At 36.9% G+C, this 27,419-nt stretch overlaps 1 protein-coding gene and 1 non-coding gene across 2 annotated transcripts in view; both read left to right on the plus strand.

Moving 5' to 3' along the window:
- The window catches only part of ROBO2 (roundabout guidance receptor 2), a gene marked incomplete at its 5' end in the record, with an annotated part of 530,965 nt that overhangs the window by 296,642 nt on the left and 206,904 nt on the right, over positions 1 to 27,419 (plus strand). The gene's annotated exons all lie outside the window — the stretch shown is intronic.
- Positions 8 to 122, plus strand: LOC121100573. The gene has a single exon (XR_005832322.1). It is a non-coding gene; the product is annotated as a U5 spliceosomal RNA (small nuclear RNA).

Raw genomic sequence — 27,419 nt, forward strand, 5'->3', positions numbered from 1 at the left:
TGTTACCATATTTGGTTTCTCTTCAGATCGTATAAATCTTTCACTTTTTACTAAAGATTTCCGTGGAGAGGAACAATTCTGAGTGTTTACCCAATTTTTTGAGGCCTCGCGTATGCAGGGCTTAAAAAAAAATAAAAACAAACCTGTTACCATAAATTTCATGTTATTGTTGCTGTTTCCTCAATTGCTATCAGAGTTCTCACTTCTAAGCTCCCTTTTCTTTTTAGCTGTGCTTTAGAATTGTTTGTGCTAGCATCTCCAATACATACATGTTTTAAAGTCCTTTACTGAGATTATCATTGCTTCTGCGGAGTAAACCAGTAAAGATTATAGAACAGTTACACAGCAACAAGTTGCTAATTCATATCTTCGGTTTGAAACTCTGAAGCAGTTAATATGTATGTTGGTAGATATGCAACTAAATCATAAACTCTTATTTAGTAGTTAATTTCAAAACCCCCAAGTGTCTGAATCTTACTTTTTTTTTAATGAGAGAGAAAAAAAACCACATCCTTTTCATTCTACAGGTTTTAAGACCAAAGGAAACTGAGGGGAAGATTATTTGTGTTTATTTAGTGAATTTGGCGTCAGCCCCTTAAAGTGGAAGTGGGGCCTTTTCTCCTGCAAAATTGCAAAGAGAGCATTTGCACTATGGCATTTAAGAATATATCAGATGAGATTTTCTATTGATCCGGTGGCAGGCATGAGTGCCCTGAGAGAATAAATGAGCCGCCTTTATGAGGCTCCTTGTCAGCAAGGATTTAGCTGTTTCATTTGCAGATTCCTGTAAATGTTCACCAGATTCATGACCAGTAATTTTCACTGGAGAAGGACTGGACCATGGGTAAGCAAATGCCTCTTTGTCATTAACGGTTTCAAATAGCATTAAAAATGTTCTGGCAGCTCAATTGATTCTGATGAAGCTCTGGAGCCCCATCACAATGTGTCTCTAGCTAATATTTCCAATTATCAGGCCAAGGAAAGGACCAAAGTGAGTAGTGCATAATACACATGCATGCACACACACACCCCCCCACGCACACGCACAGGCACAAATTCTGATCACATCATTTTTCATTACAAAACTGAAATTGAAATCTAGAGATGTTAACACTTAGAAGAGCACAGTAAAAATACATGTAACCCAGAAACTACTTCTTACATAATGTATGTCGCTAATCTTTATTTCCTTAATTGGGTTATCTTATAAGTGATCAGTGAATTGCATGCAATAACTAATTTACATGCCCTGTTAGAAATGGTAGCTGTGGTAGCTGTGTAATGATTTTAAGTGTATGTACCAGCGAGTGTACCAACATTGGTTTTGAATTAACACTCGATGCAGAAATCTTCAAAAAATGTGAAGCCATGACAGATAATTAGATAAATACATATGTCTGTGGAATTTGTTTCTGTATAGAGTTTTCAGCATCTGTGATAACATATAAATTACCTACCCTTAATGTAAGATTTCTATTTCCAAAATTATTATTATTATTATTATGGCTCTTAAAATTTCATTTAGAAGTATGTTAGAAAAATCTATAGTGCTTTTTTTTTTCTTGCCTCTATCGGTTCTGGTATGGGCTGCCTCGCAAGTATGACTGTGTTACATCCAGTACAGTGAAGCTTTCAGTAATTTTTAGTTATCATAAGCACAGAGTAAAAATAAACATATTTGGTACCACTTTCAGGGTTCTCCTGACTCCTGTTACCCATTTATCCCTGTCTCCCAGGAAAGAAGTACCCGTAGGCTATTTGCACATTTGTCCGAAGTCATCCCTGAAGCCCACTCATGCATTGCCGGTGTGGGTACAAAGTAATAAAACCTTTATTGAGGACAAATTAGCAATATGAATTAAATGTCTGTAACCTTAGACCCTAGAATTCCACTTGTGTGAACGTATATTTCAGATAAATTGGTGTGTGCACAAAAATGGCATTTTATGTGCAACGTTATGCATTATAATGTTGTTTTAAATAGCAAAAGATAGTCATCAACTTAAATACAACCAATAGGAGACTTGAAGAAGGCCTTTATGCATTGACACAGGAAGACTCCCAAGATACTTTAATTAGGCAGGAAAAATAATGGTGCTGAATTATACATTCCCATTTTAAACTATTGTTTAAAACTAAGAAAATTGAACTTATAGGTACATATATGAACATGTATGCACATTAGCTCATACATGCACAAACCATACCTGGAAGGACACAGAAGAAATTGATGTATTGTTTGGTAATGGGGATGAGAACTGGGTGAAGCTGAAAGACAAGGCTAGGAGCAAGCCATTTTACAGTGCACTTTAAAAATGTTTTTATACCATAAAAACGCATGCAAAACTGTATTTCATCCTTTATTGTTTCCTTCGTGACCTGATATAGCAAGTTCGAATGTTCCAATTACCTTTTTTCCTCCTCCCCACTTTAGTGATGTTGACTTTGACTGGCTATTAGAAAAACAACCTAAATTCTTATTAGTATGTGGTTGACGGATAGCCTCATACCACCCAGAGATGTGTCTGATATAGAAGAGGAGAGTTGTTAACTCACATGGAATTCTCACTGGTTAAGCTTCAGGCAGTAGATTCTGAAAGCACTTTCCAGGCCGCTGCGTGTGCGCGATCATTTGATTAGAGCGAGCCCAGCTAGCCAGAGACAGCTGTAGGTGCTTTAATCCACATCCCTGACAAAAGGAGGAACATCCACAGCAGTCACAGCCGGCTTTGAACTGGAGATTGATGCCCAGAGGGCTCCCAGGGAACCCCATGTTGGGAAACCAAGAGGGGACAATTGCAGGTACAGAAGGGACAGAGCTGCCAGCTCTGGAGCCAGAGTAGCTTCAATTGTGGTTATGACGTATGTTTTATAAAGACACACAACACATGACATTTGCTTTATGCTGGGATGTTGTTACAAATAAAAGCTGCCCGCTCCCTCTTCAAATTCTACTGACTCAGACCCTGTACAGAAGAACCCGGTTTTGGGTACTGTTGCTCCATGACTGAATCTCTGGGTCAGTTGCTTCCTGGATCCCAGTAAATGGTGAAGAGTGGAATCTCAAACCAGAAGTATTCATTACTGGAACACTCAAGCTCTGGGCAATCTTTGAGCAGCCAAGGCCAGGGTTCTCTGTTAACGATCTGAAATCTTTGCAAAGGCTCCAAAAGCCCCATCCTGCCAGGACTTTTCCCAGAAATGCTTCCCTAATCCATTTCCTGGGGGCTCTCTGCTCGCTCCTGGCCTGGCCCCACACTCCTGTTTTATACTGAGCTAGCATCTGCCCCGGGCACTGAGTTAGTAAAGGGTGTTCCTTTCCCACTGTAGCTAATACCTCTTAGCTTTTGGGGATGAGTCAGTGCAGTAAATTTTCTGAACTGTATGCATTTATTTAAAATTTTTTACCAAGCGTGACTCTGAGCCCAGTACTTTTCTAGGCACTGAGGATTCAGAAGGGAACAAAAGAGATCAAAATATCTCCATGGAGCTTTATTCCTAGAAGTGGATATGACAATAGAGGCAAATAAAGAAAACATATTGTTCGGGTGATTGAGTTGTATAACAAGAGAGAAAGCATGAAACAGGAGAAAGCATGTGTGTCTGGGGGGTGGGAGGTGAGCAGCCGGGGAGTTGTGATTTCAGATCGAGTGGCCAGGGAAAACCTCCCTGAGAAGGTGAATTTTGAGTGAAGCCTTAAGGGAAATTAAAAAATAATAATAATTAACTATGTTGGGGATGAGGAGTGTGGGTGGAAAATATTCGAGGAAGAGGAGAGAACAAGTGCAAAGGTCCCAAATTAGGAAGTGCTGGGAGGCTTGTGCAAATACAGCAGCCTGGTCCAGGAGAAGGTAGGCTGAGGGATGAGGTGAGAGTAGTGAGCAGAAGCCAGGTCAGGTGCTTCCTCTGGGGACTTCGGCTTTTAGACCAAGCTAGACCACTGAAAGGTTTTGAAGAAGAAGAGACATGATCTGTCTTATGTCTTAAAAGGATCACTCTTGGCATTGAATTGAATTTCCCACATGGGGGCAAGAACTGAGACAGGGAAGGAAGTTACAATGATTCAGGTGAGAACTAACCAGGTCAGGGCAGTGGAAGTATTGAGAAGTAATTAGAATCATATATATTATGAAGCTAAAACCATCAGGATTAGAGAGCTTCTGTGAGATGATGAGAAAAGGACAGGAGTCAAGGATGACTCAGCTTTGATGGGCTAAACTAGAAGAAGGGAATTGGCATTTACTGAAATGGAAAGACTATGAGAGGTGACAGTTTAATGGATAAGTCAAATCTGACATTTTCTGGTTGACATATAACAATGGAGACATGAAGTAGGTGGTTGGAGGTATGAGTCCAAGGAAGAGGTCTGGCTTGGACTTTTGGAAACCTAACAAACAGGTAGTAATTAAAGTCATGAGAGCTGATAAGACTATACACAGAGTTTATGTAGAGGTAGAAGAAATCTCAAGACTGAATTTTGGGTCACTTTATTTTTAAAGGTTGAAAAGATAAAGAGGACCTAGCAAAAGAGAGAGGAAACACAATCTGTTTGATAGCTGGCAGAAAATGAAATGAGTATGTTATCCCTTGGGTAATTGAAATAGATATTTAAAGATGGAGAGAATATTCAACTGTGTCAAATGCTAGTGAAGGGTCAAAGAAGGTGAGCAACAAGAACTGATCATTGGATACCACAACATGGAGGTCATTGGTAACCATTATAAGAGCAATTTTGCTGGAGTAGCAGCAGACAAGTGTTCATTGCAAAGGGTTCAAGAGAGAATGTGAGAAAAGAAATTGGAGACCCTAAGTAAGGAGGTTACTCCCAGAGTTCTGCAGCACAACAGGGAAGAGAGACATGGAGAGTATCAGGAGAGGAAAGCTGGGACAATAGAGGAGTTTTGTTTTCATCTGTTCTTAAAATGGGATAATTAAAAGCTTGTCTGAATGCTTATGGGAATCATCTAGTAAAGAGGGAAAAACTAATGATACAGAAGAGAAAGAGGAAAATTGCTGAAGCAGGTCCTTGAGTGGGCACAAGGAGATGGGAGCTAGAGACAAGTGGAGAAGTTGCTGTACTCTAGACACATAGACAGATCATCCATTCATGAGACAAGGTAGATAATGGGCCCATATATGCAGTTGTATGGGTAGGGGTGGTAGACAGTCGCATATGTTTGATTTTTATAGAGTGCAGTTCATGATGCAAGATTATTTTTTCACATTAATGTTTGAAAAAGAAAATGGAAACACTGGCTTACATTGTTTTGTAGAGGAACAATGAATTGTGTTGAAAGAGAACAGATTTCCAGACAGTGTTGAGATCTCTGGTAATCTATCACATGTGGCTCCTTTCATAGTCAACTTGTATAAATAGAGAATTCCTTTTCCAATCTGGTTTAATTAAACAAAGAAACAGTGAGTGCTGTGATTACTGAGACCCCACCCTGCCTTCAGGGAGCTGCCTATCTGGTGGGATGAGTCCCAAGATACGGTGACCTTTTTTTTTTTAAATAAAAATCATGACTGATCACCCCACCCATGGGTTGACAACAGGAGAGAATATTTAACATGAAGACCATTCAGGCATATTCAGGGCATATGTTCACCATTATTGTAATTAGTATCAGATGTTGGTAAGTGCGGACCCAGAGAAATAAACAGTGTTACAGAAGAACAGAAGAGTGAATGTTCAACTTTGCCTGGGAGGTGTGGGAAAGCAAAATTAAGGCTTTGAAAATTACTGAAACAAAAGGAGAACCAGGAATTCAGCTTGGACAGATAGATTAGAGTCATAGTGAATGAGTATGATTCTAAGGAGTGTGGATATTATTCTATAAACATCAACAGTGACATAATCATGTCTGTATTATAGAAAGATATATTTGGTAGCAACGTGGAGCAGGGATTGGTCAAAACTGGAGGTCATAAACCATTCAGTGCCCTCTGCAATAGTCCAGGCAAAATATAATAGGGAGATGACAAGAAAATGGCAATAGAATTGGGGGGAGGAAGGGGTAGATCCTAAAATGATTTTTTAGAGGAAGGGGAAACAGGACTTTGAGACTTATTTGGAAAAAAAAAATAACAATGACCACAAGGTTCTAATTGGGGTAAAATTACACTTTGAGGTCATTTGTCAAGGTCTAGAATACTGAGGATGAGCAGTTTCGGTCAGGAGGTGAGCAAACATAATGAGTTCAGTAGGTGCATGTTCAGTGTTAGATAATTTCAAGCAGCTGGAAAGTCTGGGCTTTTTTTTTTTTTTTGACATCTTTCTTTTAGTAGACATTGGGTTTATCATTTGAACTCAACAAAAGAAGAAAAGTAAAATTAGCAGTATGTCGGTGCAATTAAAATGATGTGAAGGACATTCAATACTGAAGAACAAATTCATTCATACCTAGCAAAAGCAAGAGTACCCAGTGTTTTTCATGGAAGGTGACCACATTTTCTTGATTGAATTTTTTTGGTTTTTTATATTGTTCTGTTTTGTTTTGTCAGTAATAGGATTGGCCAGAAATATTTTACTTTCTTCTTTGTTATTATGTATTCACATTCAACTAATCCATTGAGAAAAATAAAACAAACCTGGAAAGATGGCTTGAAAGGAAATGGTAATACACCACAAAGAGGAGAAATAGTTTACTTTTCTTTCATAGATTATGTGACCAGAGGAAAATGCTTTGGGGTATAGTTTTAAGATTTCCAAGAACTTCAATAATGCATACATAATAAATACATCAAGCTCCCTATTGCATTTCCCAAGTCATTAATTATACACCAAGACCATTTAATGACAGAATAGAATGCTTATTTGACCAATCCACAAAGACCACATTGATCTGTATCTTTCTGGTTTATGTAGTTGATATATTATAAAACTTCAAAAATTAGTAAATTCATTTTTAACAAAGAATGCCATGATATGCCACAATATTTTCTTCTGTTTTCTAACTACACGATCATAATATTCTCATACTCAGAAAATGGTACCTATAGTGGCGCCTGGGTGGCTCAGTCGTTAAGCGTCTGCCTTCAGCTCAGGGCATGATCCCGGAGTCCTGGGATTGAGCCCCACAGCGGGCTCCTCTGCTGGGAGCCTGCTTCTTCCTCTCCCACTCCCCCTGCCTGTGTTCCCTCTCTCGCTGGCTGTCCCTCTCTCTGTCAAGTAAATAAATAAAATCTTTAAAAAAAAAAAAAAAGAAAGAAAATGGTACCTACAGAAGGTAGATTTCACATGAATTTGATATTATTATTTTTATTGTGACATCAGTACTCAAAGCAATGCTTTTTTTCCTAGAAACTTGGAGCTAAATTTAATGAATAATCATGGCAAATACATTAACTGCTTTTATTGTTAATATATTTACAATTTTCTCATTTTACCGGTTTTTTAAAAAATTTTCTTTTCAGTTCTAATATTTTTATTAAATAAATGGCTTTATTATATATTAATGTGCTTTGGGGTTTTTTTGTTTGTGTTACAGAATATTTTGGCAGCAAAAAAAATTAAAGAAGGACCATATGAACATATAAACTGAATTAAATAAGCCCTGTTGCTATGCCAGTTTTTTTGCTTGTTTATTTCACTTTTAATCTCACCTTGGACAACATTCATAGCTCACTGAAACTAACATCCTTCTATGATATGCAAACCTGTAGAGAGGTAGATGAAAAAGTCACAGCAGCCTTTTTGGCAGTTCTGGTGTCTGAAGTGATGGCAGCTTGGTCTAGCGTGGGGTGGGTAGAGTACCGGAGCAGCAATTTTGTTGGTGTTCTTTAATCAGCCTTCCCTTATTCAAAGGGGGCTGTACTCTTATTATAGCACCATAATTTTGCAACTTATTGGGTACATCTATATCCCAAAGCAAGTGTACACTTTTATTGCAGATATAAATAGTAACCTTTCTAGTTATATGGTATTTTTTATTAAGCATGGCTCAACTTACCAAAGATAGCTTAAAATTAACTTAATAATATTAAATTTTACAATTTATAATTTATTCTATTACTTTCATTTATATTTCTCTCTTTTTTTTTTCATTTTATTTCGAGAGTCACACTCCAAACATTATTTGACCCCAGATTTCTTTAAGAACACTGAAGAAAAAAATTGTGTTTGTGTATTCATATGACTGAGACTTCTATGCAAACTACTGTTATACTAGGAGTTAAGGATTTAAAAGGATAAGGCCAACCTGCCTTTTCCAAGAGCTAATAATATGGTAGAGGCAGCCATTCAAACAACACAACACAATACAATATGTCTGTTGTAGCATTTTATTTTATCTTTTAAAGATTTATTTATTTGAGAGAGGGAGAGAGAGAAAGGGTGCGTGTATGGGGGAAGGGGCAGAGGGAGAGGGAGAGTCTCCCAAGCAGACTCCCTGCTGAGCTCAGGACCTTGAGATCAAAACCTGAGCCAAAACCAGGAGTCAGACGCCTAAGCACCTGCACCACCCAGGCGCTCCATGTCTGTTGTAGCATTTAAAAAAATGATAACAGTGAGAACATCAAGAAAAAAAGGTTTAGGGATCAAGAAAGCTTGACCAAAGGTGGTGTGTTCCATATGCCATGAAGGATGAAAGAAGAGCTGTCTATAGTTGGAAGAAAAAGGGTTGGAAGAAAGAAATAATGGGTGCAATTGTTTCCCAGCTGAGAGAATAGATTAGCAGAAACTTGGTGGCTTAAAACAGAAATTTATTCCCTCTTTGTTCAGGTAGTCGGAAGTCTGAAATCAAGGTTTGGTTCCTTCTGGAGGCTTTAAGGGAGAAACCATCCCATGTCTACTCATGAAGAATAACAATTTCTCATTATTTATTGTTTTAATTTCTGAAGGAGAAAGAGGCAGAGACTGTAAAGGTCTTCCAAGGGAATGTAAACTCGTATGTGTGGTTTCAGTAATGTTCTATCATAGGAAAACTTAAATCATACTCTGTCAGCTTATAGAGCGACATTGACCTATCTAACAGTGTAATGATAAATATTATTAGCAATAGCTATCATGGGGGGCCTGGGTGGCTCAGTGGGTTAACCTTCCGACTTCAGCTCAGGTCATGATCTCAGGGTCCTGGGATGGAGCCCTATGTAGGGCTCACCGCTCAGCAGAGAGTCTGCTTTTCTTTCTCCTTCTGCCCCTCTCCCCGGCTCATACTGGCCTGTGTGTGCTCTCTCTCTCTCTCTAAAATAAATAAATAAATCTTTAAAAACAAAACAAAATAATAGCTATCATGTATTGAATATAGATAAGGGTTTTTCATATATTATCTCATTTAATCTTTACCCTAATGGTAGTACTAGCATGTTTTTGGTAGAGATAAGAAAACTGAAGCATAAAGAGGTTAATTAATGATAGTACCTGTAAACACCTACATATGATAAGCAGAGTAATAATAAAATAAATTGAACATGAGAACCTATATTACTATAAAAATTGAAAAAAGAAACGAAGAATACATAGACATAAATATTATAACAATAGGGTGGCATATGATTGAAGAAATGGAACTCTGTGTATTATAGCAACCTACTTTTTAGCACTTTCTGCTTCTGCCTTCTGCAATAAAACCCATTTCACAATATAAAAATATTATATAGCCACTTACTATAACAATAAAAATGAAAGCTACAGTACACATAGCTTTGAGACCCTACTGTTTGGGACTGAGAGCTTTAGCTGGTAAACTCGAGTTTAATATGAAATGCCATTATAAGGAAATTGATATTTGTTAAAAAGGAAATAAACCAAGAACTCCTCTAAAATGATTTCATTTCTATGCTGGGACTAAAGTTTTTGAGCTGCCTTGTCCGGCTGTTATTTCCCAAGTATGATCTCCATATGGACTTCCTGAAAATGGGGGCTGGAGGAATCGTTAAAAATCAGATTACTGTGCCCAGCTCCACACCTTCTGAATCGGTCTCAGGGACCACGATGAGGCAGTCTGCATTTTACGCGAAGATTCGGGATAATTCTTTAATACTAAACACTTGAGAACCATTGAACTAAGTTAAATATAGGTACTCAAATTATTCCACCCCATTAAAAAAAACCCCCTATTTCCTTAATTAACTCTTTTATAAAAAGATGATGCTAGTAAGATGGGAGAGAAGACTACAAAATCAAAGAGTGATCTGAGTCCGTAAATTCCCAACTTCAAAGGAGTTGTATTAAGTAAATATCTAAGGTAAATATTTTGCCTGCTACCTTTTGTTAATCAAGTCAGTATGTTTAAAAAGTCATTGTTTTAAATGCTTTTTAATATACCCAAATATGTAGACCTATATGGTATGTGTAGTGTGTTTCTCAAAGCAAAATAAAATTAAAAGGTAGATTTTGGTCTGTCTCTTGCTATTCAGTAAGAAGGGCTCCACCAATAAGGCCAGATTTCCTGGGCACACATCCTTCTGGGAGTGGCTGCTCGCTTTACTTCCCATTTAGCAGCTGTACAACTGGGAAACGTCCAAGAGAATGAAAGCCACCTGCTCCTCTAATGATTTCAGCCAAACGGGTGGGATTGAAGCTTTACCAAATGTGTTGTCTGTCACTCTGATTCAGTTTTTAAAAGGAAATTGAACTGGTCAGATATTCATATAGAAAATATGTGCTGTTAGCTAACTCCTGTTGTGTTTGAGGTTCCTTTCAGGGTACCACGTTCCATGGATTTTGAGATGCCCTCCTAAAGGGAAGAGTAGAGATCGTTTGGAGGTCAAAGTCCCATTAGAATTTCCAACTCACCTCTTTACCCACTTCAGTCTCTTAAAAAGAGACTGCAGGATAGGATATTATAGAAAAAACAAAGTCACAGGCTTTCCTGTGACATAGACGTAGGGTTAGAAGCTGGCCTCTCCCGTAATTTGCTGTGTGGACATGCGCATTTGCCTCTTTGAGCCTTAGTTTTGCAATCTGGAAAATAGGGTTATTTTATGGATTAGATGTGTCTGGAAATGTCATGGAACATTTGTTTTCATGTAAATATTTAGTATTATCTTTTTTTTTAGATTTTATTTCTATTTGTGTTTTATATAATTATCTACCCCAGTGATATCTACATCATGACAAAATCGAGAGAAGGTCCATTTCAAGTTTTCTCTCATTTCACCCCAACCTGACCGTGTATACCAACTTTTATTTTCCGTCATCATCTTCAACATTATGCCCTAATACCGTTTGACAGAGGGTGATGCAACGTCAGTATGAATTTGTATGTCAGAATATTTCCATAATAATCGGGGATTAATGCTTTGTAAGGATTAGTTCATATAATAGCATTAATATAAGTAGGGGAAAAAAACCCACAAAATTTTGCATAACAATTTCAGGAAAATGCTCTATGTAGGCATTTTTTACTGGGCCTCGGGTTTTAATCATCAAAAGCATTGAGCTAGTAAGCACCTTCAGTGCGCATAAGACTATTACAAACTCTAGAAATAAGTTAGTTGAAGTGGATATGAAAGAGGAAAATGACAAGTAGAAACAGAAAAATAAAAGTCGATCAATAGGAATTAATAGTAATCCATTCATTCTCTTATATTCAGTAGTTTAAGTAAATATTTTATTATAATGAGAAAATGAAGTATATATAACCTTAAATAATTTTAAGTGTAAAAAAATGTCTACTGTTAAAGCATGTTATCTTCCCTTCTACATGACGCCTCTAGCTTGGAGCTCATCAAACTGCATTCCAGTCGACTCGAAATATCATGAAATATCAGATCCATGTGCTGATTTGTATTCTTTTGTTTAATGGGCACTTTGCTTTATACTCTTTGGGCAATTTTCACTGCTGAGGTAGCACCACGGAAAACGCTGCGATCGGCAGACTAGTCGCCAAAGTCAAGAAGCCATTTAGCTAATTACGGCATCAGTCTTCACAGCTGCCTGTGCGCTCCTGTGGTGCTAACACATGAAGGCAAAGTCAACTTGGTGTAGACAGGATAGAGGATTAGCAGGGCCTGAGTTGGACATTTTGCACCTCTCACTTCCCTACTAGACCCTCTCTAGCTTTTCATGTCAAGACAGTCTTTCCCAGAAAGAGACACGAAGGCTAAGAAGGCATTTATCGCTTGTAGGTCATACCTTTCTGCCCAATGTCGTGGTTATCTTTGCATCTCAAACTCTTCCCGGCACAGATTGGGCATATGGTGGGCATTTAACACACGTTTTTTTAAAATGTCTTTTCCATGTCCTTCTAAGATAGAAGTATGACTCTGGAATTAATTTGCTCCCAAACTGCTGTGTCAAAAATGACAGCTCAATGAGATCGAACCACAGAATTATTTAAATAGAACTATGTTTCAGGCACAGATTTTAAAAATATCTTCCTAGTATTTTTCTGCAAAACACAGCTAATGTGTTTCTTTCCATTTATCTGACCTCCCCTCATTGAATTACCCCATCTTTGTTGCAGAAGCCTGCAAGCATTGCTTGGACACTCGCAGTGATTTGCACCTATTTTTCATGGATGTGTCAGCCTATGATTATATAATTATATGACTTTTTATAAAAGCATAGAAGGCTTGGAAAATGATGTGCCCTCATTTTATGAATGCTCAAGTACTCTTTGAATAAAACACTTTACTCGCTTTTAGAGCTATGCCACTGGAAGGCAATCATTGAGTCTTTTATGTAAATTACTATTTTTCATTATTTACCGATTCCCAGTTGCCCCATATATAGTCTAAGTATATTCTCTGTGGCAGTCAGAATGGTATAATCTAGGAGTTAAATGATTAAAAAAGCAGATTTCCTGGGATTAGATGCAATATAATACTATGTTGACATAAATGACTGGCTTCTTTTTTTCCTATTACTTATTAGGCAAAAAGAAAAATCATCACAATGTATGGTAGTTAAGTAAATGATGGTCTGTACTTTTAACCAGTTTATGAAGCAAGATTTCTTCAACTTTACTATTTAGTGCCTACAATGCTATTCAAATAAATCACTTTTAAATGAATTATCATGTCATATTAATTATATATTTAATGAGTAGCTACTATTTCAATTCAGTGATATTCTTCTATAAGAAATGGACCTTTCGTGCCATGGGTTTTCAAAGTAATTGCAGAGTCAAGACACAAATACAAAATACAGAACACTAAACACCATAAATAAAAAATTTAAGCAATCACTAAGGTTATACTTGATTGAAATACATGAAATTGCGCATTTTAAACTGTTGTCAACCTAGTATAACTACAAACTTATAATTTTGCCTAATATCCTACTTCCTCTCAATTTCATGTCTCAGTCCTTGTGGGTCCCTCTGCCTGGAAGTTCTCTCCCCACTGTACAGTTTCAGCTAAAGCACAATACGCTCCAAGTATCTTTACTGAAATTCACAGCATGGGTGAGATACTGCATTATTGATTGCATGCCTTTTACATTTAAAATATTTCAATGTGTGGCAGTATCCTAGAGTATGTGTTTTCATATACCCCTACCCCATCCTGGCCCTTCCTCAAAAGTAATTCCTCCAGGGTAGTGTCATAACATATTTGTGTCCTTCAGGGTAGATGTCACAGCATATTTGTATCTATAGAGCTTATTAACATGATTGGCATCTGGCCAGGGCCAAGTAAGTGCTGAATGAATGAATATGTGAATATGTTAATAATTCAGTAACAACATATTTTGAACTGGGTGAGGCATTGCTGATTTTCTACTTCTGCCCCTCATTTTGCACATGAGAAAATCGAGGCTCAGAAAAATAGCTTGCCATTACTCTTTAAGAATTGAATTAGAGCTGAAATAGTACAAGCAAAGTGTTAAAAATCATCCAAAAAATGTTAAAAATCATCTAAACGTATATGGGTATAATATATTTCTTTACTGGTATATCCGTGCTCACTAATCTCCTATCTTATTCTACGCCAACTTGACTTCACCTTCAGATGCCCATGTCTCTAATACTTGGGAGATAATTAGCACAGATATTTACCCAAAGAAGTAGTAACTCTTGAATAACTCTTGGCAATGACAGTCAGTGAAGATTTTGTAGAAGAACTGGGATTTAAACTGAATCTTAAAGTATGGGTCAAATTAAGACAGGTGAAGGAAATGGGAGAATGTGAGTGGAATGGTATGAGCAAAACATTAGGGCAGGAAATCCTAAAATGTGCAGAGAAGAGTAAACAAAGAGAATATTAAACTAGTCAATGCTTGTCCTAGTGTCCTTGGAAAGTATATGGTTTTGGTTTTACATATATATATGTGTGTATATATATATATATATATCTATATAGTACATGTATACATATATATAATGTGCACATATATATGTGTGTGTGTATATGCGTGTGTGTGTGTGCATAATGCTAGAGACTGTCCTATCTAGGTTGAAAAATAAATATCGATTTATAACAGTATCCTACATTAAAAGTTAGAATAGTGTTGAAAGTTAATTGTAATGTCAGACTTTAAAACTTGGTTTATACATAAATATAGTCCTACTTTATTAAAACAACTGGCCTTCTGGACTTGATAATATAAACTGTTTTTTTCTTCTTCTTCTTCTTTTTTTTTTTTTTTTTGTTCCCACCAAATTATGTCTGTTTACTTCAGAAAATACTGAGGAGATTTTTACATAGTTTCATTCTCTTTTATATGTTTTTCAGAGATAAATGTGAACGCTGTGTGTGTATGTGTGTTTGTGTATGTGAAGTCATAAGGAGGGGCCTTGGAGGGAGTTGGTGGAAAGAACTGTCCCCTTGAAAATGTAGTTTAGGATTGGTACCTGAGCCTTCCATGTACCCACCCTTCCATAGCATGACATCTACAGCTAATAGATTTTCTTTCTGTGTTTAGCCTGAGCTATAACATTCTCCTAAAAAAAAAAAAAATCATCATAGGTACCTTCTCTTAATTATTGTGAATTGAATCAAAAGATATATTTATCAAATGGTTTAAGAGTATTAATTTTTAAAATTATATATGTGTCAGCTAAACTCATACTCATGACTAATATCTAAATTTTCCTCTACTGAGTCATTTTCAATTGACTTAACCATTTATTGAGTGCTCACTATGTGTTTACGAGCATTTTTGCTGTCAGGGATGCAAAGGAAAAAAGAGAGAGAGAGAGAGAGAAAGGCATGGACTTTGGGCTTTGCCCATATGGAGTTTTGACTTAGTGGGAGATACATAATCAACAGCTGAATAATAAATGAATACATATATTACAAATTACTGAAAGTATTCTTAGAGAAGTAAATGATTGATGTGGTAAACTGGTTTGCAGAGTGTCCTATTTTGGAGAAGGTCACTGAAGATGTTCTCTCTGAGGGGGTGACATAGAAACTGAGCCCTGAGGTAAAAGATGGAGCTACCCATACAAGTGACAGGGAGAAAGTGCTAGGCAGGGCGGTGGGACCATATATGTAGTGGTCCTGTGGTAAGAACTTTGTAGGCTAAAGGAACCTGTGGTAGACCAGCAAGGGGAACTCATGACTGAGGGATACAGGAGGATATTGCATATGAAGAGGATGGATGGTCCGAAGCAGCCAAATCTGGCAGTAATAGGCAGACCATGCTAAGGATTCAGATGTTATTCTGTATGTGATAAGAAAGCACAGGAGTGTTTAAAGCAGGGAAGGGCTTTAGCAGGAAAAGATCTCTGTGATTATCAATTATCAGTTATCCTATTGAGGATGGATTGGAGAGGAGGAAGAGACAAGTAGAAATGTCAGTTAGAGGGCCATTAAGTTGTCCAGACAAGAAAAAATGGTGGATTAGACTATGATGACAGTGGAAGTGGATTGAAGTGAGCAGATTCTAGAAATACCTGGGAGATGATGGAGCTGTGAGAACTTGATGAAGTGCTTTGTGATGTAAGGGAAAAGGATGGATGCAGGAGAGCTTACAGATTTCTAACTTCAGCAATAGAGTGAATGGCTGAGCCATCAACACAGATGGGAACCATTGGGTAAGAAGGAGAGTTCAGCTTTCTATGCTTTATTTGAGATGCTTGATTGTTAGTCAGTGTGACACTTCGTAGTGTTTAGAAATCAGGAGTGAGATTTAGATAACGGATATAGATTTGAACAATGTGAATGTATAGAAATTGAGCTTATAAAATTTCTCTTTTTCTTGATGATAAGAGGGAAATCAAGCCCTATTTGAACAGGTGTATAATGTAACTACAGATGAATATATAAAATGTAAGTATATGTGCTTGCATGTATGCACGAACAACACACACACGCACACTCACTCTCACCTCCTTAGGGAGTGAAAAGAATAATTGATACTGTTTGGATAAGAAGGAGAGAAGGGAGGGGGGAAGAAAGGAAGGGAAAGAAAAAGGAAGGAAGGGAACCTTTGCTTGCCTAAGAAAAACTGTGTTCAAATCAACTTCAGAAATTCAAGTAATTTACCAATTCCATTTATTTTCCCTCCAAAGCTGTATGTGAATGTAAAAAGAAACTTGTAAAAATAGAAATTAGATTAACTCAGCTTCCCAAGTTCACACAGGGTGAGGATATTTGAATTTCTTGTTCTATCATCAGAGTCTTATTCATTTCATCATTTACCGACAAGGAAGTTCACATTGTAATTTAATCCTACCTGAAACCTCTAGAAATGCCATTGCTACAGGGAAAATGATCTGGCTTACTGGACAAGTCATCCAGAATGTGTGGAATATGTAGGACCAATTTGTAGGTGTGTGTAGGCAATGGAACACAGATTAAGTTAACCCTAAAAATCTCTGCATTTGGGAGTTGCCAGAGTGGCTACCCCGCTGCCATTTCTAGTGAAGTCACATCTGATAGAAATATTGTGACGACAGAATGTTTCTGGCTAGTGAAAAGACAGGGCCAAATTAATAATAAAAAGAGCCAGTATGTATTGTATCTCTTACGTGCTAGCCAGGATTATAAGCAGTTGATGTATCATCTCATTTAATTCTCACCTTATCCTGAGACGGATGCAATTTTTATGTCTATTTTATAACTCAAGAAATTGAGGTGAGCTCAAATTTGCATAGCTGGGAAGTGGTAACGCTAGGGTTTGAGCTCCTGTGCACATGAATAGATATTATTTGTTGATCGGGAGGACCGCATCAAGGCAAAAGTTTCCAATCCCGAAGGAGAGAAGGGCTGGTTACCGCGTGCAGTGGAAGGCTTGCCGGCCCCCACTGGCGAAAAGGGAGAGAGAAGGAAATAGCAGCAAGTTGTTCATTCATACACCGTAATTTTCCCAAGTGCAAGGCTAGCAGTTTCTGCACCTGGTACATTGCTGACTCATCTCACCTGAATCATTTCAGTCAGCTTCATTGTGTTTGCAAGATCTGCTAATTACCTCACAGGAATAATTTAAACTATCAATAAAGAATGCAATAAATCATTAAAGATAATGGTTAATAAGGAGAAATAATTTTGACTATTCAGCTTGCATTGATCCTTGATATAAAAAGATTAATTTTATGTTCTATTTTTAAACTTACAGGCAACCATTAGCCGTGTCTTTTGGCAGAGTTGAGCTGAGCTGGTTTTTCATTAAAAACTTGGCATTTATCTTATCATTGAATTCTTAGTGTGATATCTCATTCCAGGAACAGAAAAATATTGTGACTTAACAAGAAAGTGCAACAAGACAAATGTTACCTGTTTAATAAAATCATTGCGGCATAGCTTTGAAGTACATGCGATATTAGTGGAATTACTGAAGTCTTTATCATTTTGAACCTACCTAAGTACACAGAGTCCTTACTCTCGTTAATTTGGAAGATTGATCTCTTCCTCGTAGACCTAGAGGAAGTATGTGATTTTTATTTATAACTGAAATTTAATGGGGATACAGTATCAAACTTATGTGATTTGAAATACATAACAATGGAAATATTTTATGTTTCGGGCATTCCCATCAAAGCTTAGGGAATATTTTAGTGTTAATGTCCATTTGAACGTTCTTAGAACAGTGCTCATTTTTCATTTATTTTTATGTTTTTGCTATGGCTAAACAAAATTGTATATAGCAAGAAATACTCTGTAGTTATGTTGGTCCACTGCATACCAAGATTATATTGCATAATGCATATATGTGTGACATCAAGAAGTCTTAATGCATCAAGAATTTTTTTTTAAAGATTTTACTTATTTATTTGAGAGAGAGAGAGAGTGCACATGGGGGAGGAGGACATAGGGAGAAGCAGACTCCCTGCTGAGCATGGAGCCAGTCATGGAGCTTGATCCCAGGACCCTGAGATCATTACCTGAGCCAAAGGCAGACAGTTAACCAACTGAGCCACCCAGGTGTCCTGCAACAAGAAGTTTTAAACATTGTCATCTTGACAGTCTAATAAAAAACAGTACATTTTTTTTAAAGATTTTATTTATTTATTCAACAGAGCTAGAGATAGCCAGCGAGAGAGGGGACACAAGCAGGGGGAGTGGGAGAGGAAGAAGCAGGCTCATAGCGGAGGAGCCTGATGTGGGGCTCGATCCCCTAATGCCGGGATCACGCCCTGAGCCGAAGGCAGACGCTTAACCGCTGTGCCACCCAGGCGCCCCAAAACAGTACATTTTTTTGTGTCAAAACACATAACTGTGGAAGAGAAAGTCAAAACTATACAATTTTGACTTTTGTTAGATTAGGACCAAATGAATAATTAATACTAATCTAAAGTTATATCAGCTAAGTAATTTTAACTTATGAAAAAGCTCCATTTTGCCAATCTGAAAATTTTAGAAACATGTATAACAAAGCAACAGAGCAAATTTTAGAAGCATAACCTAACCTAAAGCACATCAGCCATTTAATCCCCAAATACGAGTTTAAAAGTATCTTCAACTCCTCTTGAATATGAGAGAATGGTAGGTCACAGATACAGTCCCTCTCTGTTTTACATCCTCATTTACTGCTTCTGTGAATAGGCCAGCAGCTACATTTTATTACCACCCTTTAAATGCACATGACTTGTTTTATCAGCCTTTTCCACATACTTTTAAGCCGTCACATGGCCCCAACCGGTACCCAACTGTTCGAAATCATAAAATGGAAATGAAGACTAGCAAACTGGTATTTCCTCCCTTCCCCAAACCTGATGGGAAGTTCTTTATGCAATCAACCAATCAATAAAATCTACTCTGTTGGTGTCTGAGGAGAGTCCAACAAAGTGTAGAGGAGGATGTTACTGTTTTGTTCTGTCCATGCAACTTTTGGTTGAAAGCAATAGAAAAAATGCACAATTGCTCATGTGAAAAACTGTTTTATTACAAAGCTGTCCCCATTATTTCATGCAATTAAGGACAGAAAGTGATGTTGAAAGTAGCAAAATTGAAAAACAAGGTTGTAGTCTTCTCTATGAAATAGTGTTCTCTCCTAACCCTATTTCCCTCTACATTTTGGTGTCTCTTAGTTCTCTCTGTTTAAATTTCTTACCTGTGATGTGAAATGGCCCCATCCAAGTTACAACTTCATGGCCTCTCAGCTCCGGTGCCAACTAATGGTTGTGAACAGTTGAGAAAGAGAGAGAGAGAACCTCTGGATTAGCAGGGCAGATCCAATGAATGAGAGGCTCCCCTGGTCCACTCTGCTTTGACCATGGGATTGGATCAAGTGGGTTTAGTAGTGGAACAGACAAGGATAGGCATGTATCCTATAATCCTATCCCCTATGCCTGGAAACATGGCATAGACACTGAATGATAGCTGGAAATCCAAGCCAGGTTTGATTAGTGGTTTTGAGTAAATTCTGTAGGGAAGGGAGGACTTGAACCAATTCTTGAAAGATGAGTAGAAATTGACAGGTGGGGAGGAAGGTAGATCAATTCAAACAGGGAGAGTGGTAAGAGCAAAGTCTAAAGATTGGAACCCGCAAGAGAGCTTTGTTGTATCGAGAAGAGTGAGGAGAGCCAGAGGTCTGCATGAAGATACGGTGGAAGCTTGGGAAGGAAGTTTTGTGGAAAATCTTGCAGGAAAGGCTAAAAAGTTTTTACTATTTGTGAGGACATCTTTGAAGTTTTGTTGTCATTGCTTTTGTATGCATGTGCGTATATTAGCAGGGCGTGGCTATTAATCAGAGATGTGCTGCTATATGTTTAATAGACAAGTTGCCAAAACAAAAGTATGTATGTGTGTACATATTTACTTATTCTAAATTTTACTGGTGTGAGGATATGGAACACACAATTTATAAATAATAATAAAATATAAAATATCCTTTATTGTAATCTTATATCTCAGAGTGCTTTCATTGATTTTTGCCAACTCTTATATCTATAGCCAATCTATGGTTGCAATTCAACCATAATTTACCAAATGGAGTTGCATCCTGATCTGTTAGTTCTTTGCCCACTAATATGTGATCTACTGTCAAACTATTTCTCATTCTTATATAAATTACAGTCTTCAAATTGAAAACTTTTTCAGCATTAGTACCAGTTGTAAATGTATATAATTTATCAACAAACTCACAAAATACTGGAAAATTTAGCAATTGGCTCTTGTGGCCCAGAATAAGCTGGCTTCAGCAAACAACTGCTTAATATATAAGAGGTGATGATAATCTCAATGTTAATGGAAACAAAATTTGCATGTGGGAAAATCTGCAAAACAGTCAGTGGGTGATGGGACATGGAAGCAAGATGGAGATAAAGAAGATTTCAACAATTTACACAGTGGGTGAAGGGGTTATAATGATACCATAACTGAGAAGGGATATAAAAATCCATTCATGGGGATGTGTTTTGTGATTGGTCAGCATGTGGTACTTACATAAAAGTCCATTCATTCAACAAGTATCTATGGGAGAGCAAATACTAATGAGGAAAAGTTCAACATTCTATACGTTCTACAGGATAATTTTCTAATTAATTGTTGAAGTCACCTACAGTTCAAAAATAGATGTAAATAATTATTGATTTCTATTAAATTCAGCTTCTCTTTTCAGCTTTTAGTGACGACCTTATTTGCACGTTCTTCCTGAAATGGCACCCTCGCTGGACTCTGAGCCTTCCCAAAGCACAGTCTATCTTACTTGAATCCTGTGTTCCCAGCATCTAGCTCAGTATTTGGCTGATACTGTTCAATAAATATGGGTTGAGTTAAGGAATACAGAAGAATCTATACTTGGCTCCATAAAAGACAAAAGCTGTGATAAAAGTGATGAAAGGGGGCAGGCTAGTTGACTTCAATTCTTAGTCCTAGAGAAGATGTTGACCTATGCTAAATTTAGAGAGGGGCTTTGTGGTGGTTGTTGTCATTCCTGTCAAATCTTAAGAGTCTACCAGTCTATGAGGACGTCTATACAGCAGATTCAATAATAAACTTATATGACTTGATGCTGATGTTTCACTATTGCCAGAGTGAAACCTCCAACATTTACTGAATATAGAGACACCCTTGAATTTCAAAACCTGGCACTAAGGGTGAGGATTAAGAGACTTGTGTTGGATATTGATATAGCTATAAATATTTAGCAAAACAAAACAGAACAATTCACTCTGCGGCATACGGTGTGTGTATGATTTGCTTTGTACTCTTCTTTTTTTTTTTTTAGCAATTTGGAATCAAATCTTTGTAATATCTTTGACTCTTCTGTTTCTATTAATGAATATACTCAGAATAAGGACAAAGGGGATTATAGAATAAAATAAAATCATTTTCATATTCAAGCTGGAGTGGTGACATTTAAAGAATTTTATAGGAAATATAAGGAATGGCATTTTTCCCCTTTTAATCCTGTATACATAAAGTGAATTCTGTATAAGGAATGCAGATGCCCTCTGTGAATTTATTAGGTTTCAAAAATTCATTTGTAAACAGTAGTTTGCAATTTTGCATAGAAATAGTATTAGATGTAGTTTTTAGTTATCCCACACCAGTCTACACAACTTGATTTAGTTCAGTGCCTGAAGGTTAAGAAAGCACTAAATGATATTATAGACTAGGGGTTGGCAAACCATGATTTGTGGGCCAAATCCAGTCCACCTCCTAATTTTTTAAGATAATTTTGTTGGAACACAGCCATGCTTATTTATTAGCATATTGTCTCTGGCTGGTTTAGGGTCACAGTGACAAAAGTAAGTGGTTGCAACAGACCTTTTGGCCTATAAAGCCAAACTTTCCAGAGAAAATGTTTGCCTATCCCTAGGTAGTTCTTCATTAATCCCTAACACCATAAGGAGAGTGAATTGTGGGGAATTTTATTCAGAGTTTTGACTCTGAAGCTCAGGTATAGATTTTTCTTGACCAGAGCAGTATGCCGACTTGATGTGGCTCGTAACTCGCCCTTATATTTCCTTGCCCCACCATTCAGTGATATGTACAATTCCATGTGGCCAGAATTATTTCACAAGGTCTGAGAAGGAGAGGACTCTGGCTGGACATAGGCTGAAGACCTAAGGGAGTAGAGCTGGGCTAATTTTTTCCATGGTTTTCTGGTCTATTGGAGAAGTGAGGACATGTGGCTAGATTGGGGACGTTGCCCTCTATTGGAGGCTAGTGATGAAGGACTCACTTGCAGGGTTGAATCTTCTCTGCTTCCTTCCATCTCACCACCACTGTTCCCACTATTAGCCTCTCTGACTCTCACACCCTGCTCATGATAGTTCTTGGGGTGAGGTATCATGTGGACATGAATTAAAAGATTTTGTCTTGGGCAGGAGCCAATAAAACAAGTATGGGATAGATAAAGAGGATCTCAGAGGCAGCTGTGAGGAGGAAAATGGTATACCTGGGCCCCTAGGGTATCTCATTTTCTTAGCTAGGAGAGATGAACATAAACAAGGCGGTGCTTATTCTGCATTAGACTTCCCTAAATAGTTCTCTATTATGCTCTATTATTCTATGTTAAACTGGTATCGTCACTGCTCCATGACACTTATATAATATTTGCCATGGGCCAGGCAGGGTGCTTGGCATTCTCCAAGACTCCACTCCAGTGATTTTCCTTTTTCTTCTCTAGCAACTGCTCCTCCTCCCTCTTAGATGTAGTCGTCATTATCTAGTCGTCATTATCAAATCATTCTTTCAATGATTGAGTTCCTCTAGACCTAGTTGTATGTGCTCTCAAACTTCTCATCTATCTGATCTCCCTAGACAATCACATCTACCTATGGCCTCAACCTTCTATAAACCGATAATTCAAATGCATAAAAGATGAGTAACCTATCTTCTGAGCTTCAGGTCTAGATATCCAACTGTCTACCTGGAAACATTTCCATTTGGCTCACTCTTGCTTTTGTTTGTTTTGTTTTGTTTTGTTTTGTTTTGTTTTGTTTTGTTTTATTCTGCTAGCCCTTAATTTCCTACCTTAGTGAATGTCTCCACCGTTATGAAATTCCTTGGTCCAGGAATTGCCAAGTCAATCTTGTCCCTTCCCTCCCCTTATTTTCTGGATCACATCAACAAATTCAGTGGATTTTCTCTCCTTGGTATCATTCCAAATCCATCTGCTTCTTTCTATTCATGCTGCCACCATCCTGGTCAAGGCAGCAGCATTTCTCCACAGGAATAAGAAACAGCTTGTTATCTGGTGTACCTGAAGCCACTCTTACTCCGATTCATGTTGCTCTTCTCCTTGAAACTTTTTAATGACCTCCTTTTGCTTTTCAGAAAAAGTCCAATATTGTGAATGTTACCTACCAGTCCTTGCAAGGTCTTATATAGTCTTTTTCACTTCCTCTCACATGCTATTCTTCTTTCTCTCTTTGATTATGTGATTCCCTCTGCTGAGAAGGCTCCCCTTCCCCATAGTAGACAATATCTTGACCTCTTTCTCAGCAGAACTTAAGTTGTATCTTAATGTGATTTTTTTCAAGAATTATCAGACCAGTTAAGGTACCCTAAATTTCCCATGTATAGCTGTAATCACAATCATGAGAATTAAGTTAGTGCATAATTATGTAAAATCTGTCAGCCTCACTAAAATGTAATCTCTAGGAGGACAAGGGCTATATATTCCTAGTTAGGGCTGTGCTTCTGTCCCCTAACACAACAACTCTATAAATATTGAAAGAAACCAATCTACTGGCTGACTGATTGAATGAATAGCTCATTTAACAGGTACAATCTTATAAGATATTTACTGTTAACACCATTCATGGTAACTAAGTAAAACTGTTTTAAATCTAGGCTATGGGACCCTCAAACTGTGCACTGTAGTATACTGCACAGAAGGCTTAGGGTTTATTTGCTCTCCTTCATGTTCCCCATTGGTGTGCATAATGAAATGTTGATGAGGTCCAGCAACTGGATCCTAGGTAAAGGAAGAACAAATCAATATGTAACAGTGTTTTTGGTGTTAAGGGTCAAGCCGAATAAATTGTGTAACTTATTACTGTTACATAGATAATGGCTGCACTGGATATCACTCTTTGATTTTAAGGCCACTTAGTCTGAGTATTATTATTTTTAATGCATTCACATATAAAATGAAGAAATGGCCTAATAATGAATACTTGATCCCCAAATCATGAAATCAATTTTAATATGCTTTGAAGATTTAATATTTTCTTAGTGTGGTGGGATTGATGAAGTCCTGTTAATGATGTATTGATGAGATTGAAGGAAAATGGGTTCTATGGTCTTTTGTCAGCAGTGAGATGAACCTGTGATACAAACTAAAAAGTAGGTAAAGAAGGTTTTAAAGCAACTGTGTTAAGTGTATAAAGTTAATTCTTAACTTTCTGGGCTTTTTTACAATTATAACTGTGCATTTTTATGTAGATAACAAACATAGCTAATTGTGTCATAAAATTTATTTGAAATCAATACATTTATTTTTAAGTATCTTAAATAAATACTCTATGAATCCATTTATTTTCTTTCTAGACCAGGGATTATATCCTCAAAAAGAACTTCTTTTCCTGATACATCAATGGAAAGTATTTTATTTAAAATCATATTTTATTAAAAATCTAATCTAATAAGAAAATGTCTTTTCAAACCAAGTATATACTAAGAAATGTGAAAAGTAGCTGTTGTTTCAATTACAATTTTCTTTTTAAAACATTCATATTTTGAAGGTAATTTTGAATACAGATTTAAGAGTGTCAAAAGATTTTTTCCATCTGAAGTCTACCCATCAAGCTGTATTCCCATGTTAACTAGCTTGAGGACAGATACTAATTGTACCACCAATTTGTAATGCATCAGTTTAGCACTATTGATCTACTTAAAAAAATGAAAGTAAACTAAGCAAGAGCCAGTCTCAATACCAAAGGAATGATATATTGATTTCATCTGACAATGCTTTGTCTACAGATCAATGTGTATATGCAGCATAGACCAGTTAAGAATGAAACAGGGTGGGAAAAGGTCATGAAAGAAACAGTATCCAAGATTACTGGAGACCATGAAATGAACGCATCTTAAAAGTTTATCTGATAGGTGTTAATAAAGGAATTCAGTAGACTTTCCGTGCAAAAAATTCACAACATAAATATCTAATGACTAAAATGCCATATCACCATCTACTTTGAAGAAATTAAGACCTCTTAATTAAGAATGAATTTGTAGTGTATTTGTGAGATGAAGTCATGTTGTGAACTTAGTCTTCCTATCATTTTACCATATGGGGAAACTTTGCTGTTCAAAACCTGTTCCTAATTCCGTCTCTCAAACTCTTGGGCTCAAATGTCCTGAATTTTAGAATTCTCTGACACCTCCCTCTAGGCCTTATTTTAGAACCTAATGGTTGACCTGTATAATCCTCTGGGAACCAAAGGTTGTGTTTACCTTTCGGTCTTTTCCAAGTTCTTATTAGAATAGGCGTACATTCTTTCAACCTGACAGCAGAATTTAATGTGGGACATAAAATGCCATATTATTCAATACATCTCTTGTGTCTCTCATGCTATTTTGGTACCATCGAGTTGACCCCCTTCCCAAGCAGAACCATTTATTTAGTTTATAATCTGATCAGCTCTTTATAGACTTTCCTCTTTTGAATCTTGATTCATTTCCTTAAAATATCTTTCTTTCTTACTTTAAACATATGTATCAAGCACATATTATGACTTTGGATTTAATCCTCCAATTAACGTTTATCTTACAGCTATGCTTGTTCTTGGAGAGCTTAATGTGTGTGATTTGTAATGCCGGTGCCTCTTAGGTTCTCCAATCCATGTTTTATATTACCTTAAGATTTTCTCAAGTTTCAGATTTTAAAAAATCCAGTATATCCAGCTAGGCTGGTAAAAGGTTGAGAGAGGGAAGAAATATTTTCCAGCATAATAATAAATTACTATTTCATCAGATACTAGCTTTCTCCCCTGTGGAATAAAATTTAATATGCTGTAGTAAAATATGTGCATATGCAAAAAATTCTCTTTTCATGGTTTTAACCTCTGTATTATAGAACCAGAGAAGGCTAATTGCAACTTATCTCTATGGGGGAAAAATAGCCTACCACAACATTTCTTTTTATCCCCCCATCTACAGTTTTTATTTTCTGGGACTTACTATTTTAAGAGAAAAACTGTCATTCTGTATCAACATCGGTACTTTAAGAATAAAGATATTCTATTAATTATTCAAGTTAGCAAGTCTGTGGGGATTTTCAAGGATTCTAATAGGGTCAGATGTGAACTTATGAGATGATACAAAAAGAAAATAGAATCGAATTTATGTGTATCCATATGGGATTTCAGAATAAAGTAATATAAAAAAATAATAATCAGAATATTGTCTTCCAAAAAATATATGCAATTTGGTGTTTTCTTATTTTGATGTTATCTTTGTTTTTCAAGCCAATTTTCACGGTTGTTTTTATTTAAAACCTAAGGAATAAAGACAAAAACTGCTCCCCAAAACTCAACAGCATCATCAACAAGCAGCTAGGATAACGTATGTCCAGAGGAAATATCTGCCAACTCTAGGAAGCAATAGCTGTGCAATAATGCATAGGGCACGTTCGCTCGCGTTGTTTGTGCAATTTGTATTAGCATTAAGCAGTGTGAGTCTTCTATACTAGCAATCCTCGGACACTCATATACGTACTTCTCTACTTCTAGCTCAGGTCTAAAGGAATATTAACACATAGCAATTGCAATCTATGCAAGAAAATATGTTCCCAAATACCTTGCATAACCCAAATTTTCTGTCCTTCACAATTCACCAAGGATGACAGATTTTTGCTTTTAACTGCTCAAGTGGTCCTACCCTGTGGTGATAGCGTAAATCCAGTTCACCAGTAAGTTGGCCTGTCAGCTTTGAAACTTTCTGAATAATTGACAAATTATTGTTTTTTTTTTATTTGACTTCTGAAATTTTGTTCATAATATGAGGATTTATATTTTTTTTATTTGATGCCATTTCAAATAAGTTCAAAATGCTACTGCACACTATTTCCTTTCATCTTACAAAACTTGTGTTCGAGAATTGAAATTATAATGTGACTAGGGTCATATATTTGGATTTAAGTAGAAGTAGTGGTTATTGCCTTATAAACAAAAATACATCATAATCATTAA

This window comes from Ursus maritimus, unplaced genomic scaffold, assembly GCF_017311325.1.
Source record: "Ursus maritimus isolate PB19 unplaced genomic scaffold, ASM1731132v1 scaffold_4, whole genome shotgun sequence".
NCBI lineage: Eukaryota > Metazoa > Chordata > Mammalia > Carnivora > Ursidae > Ursus > Ursus maritimus.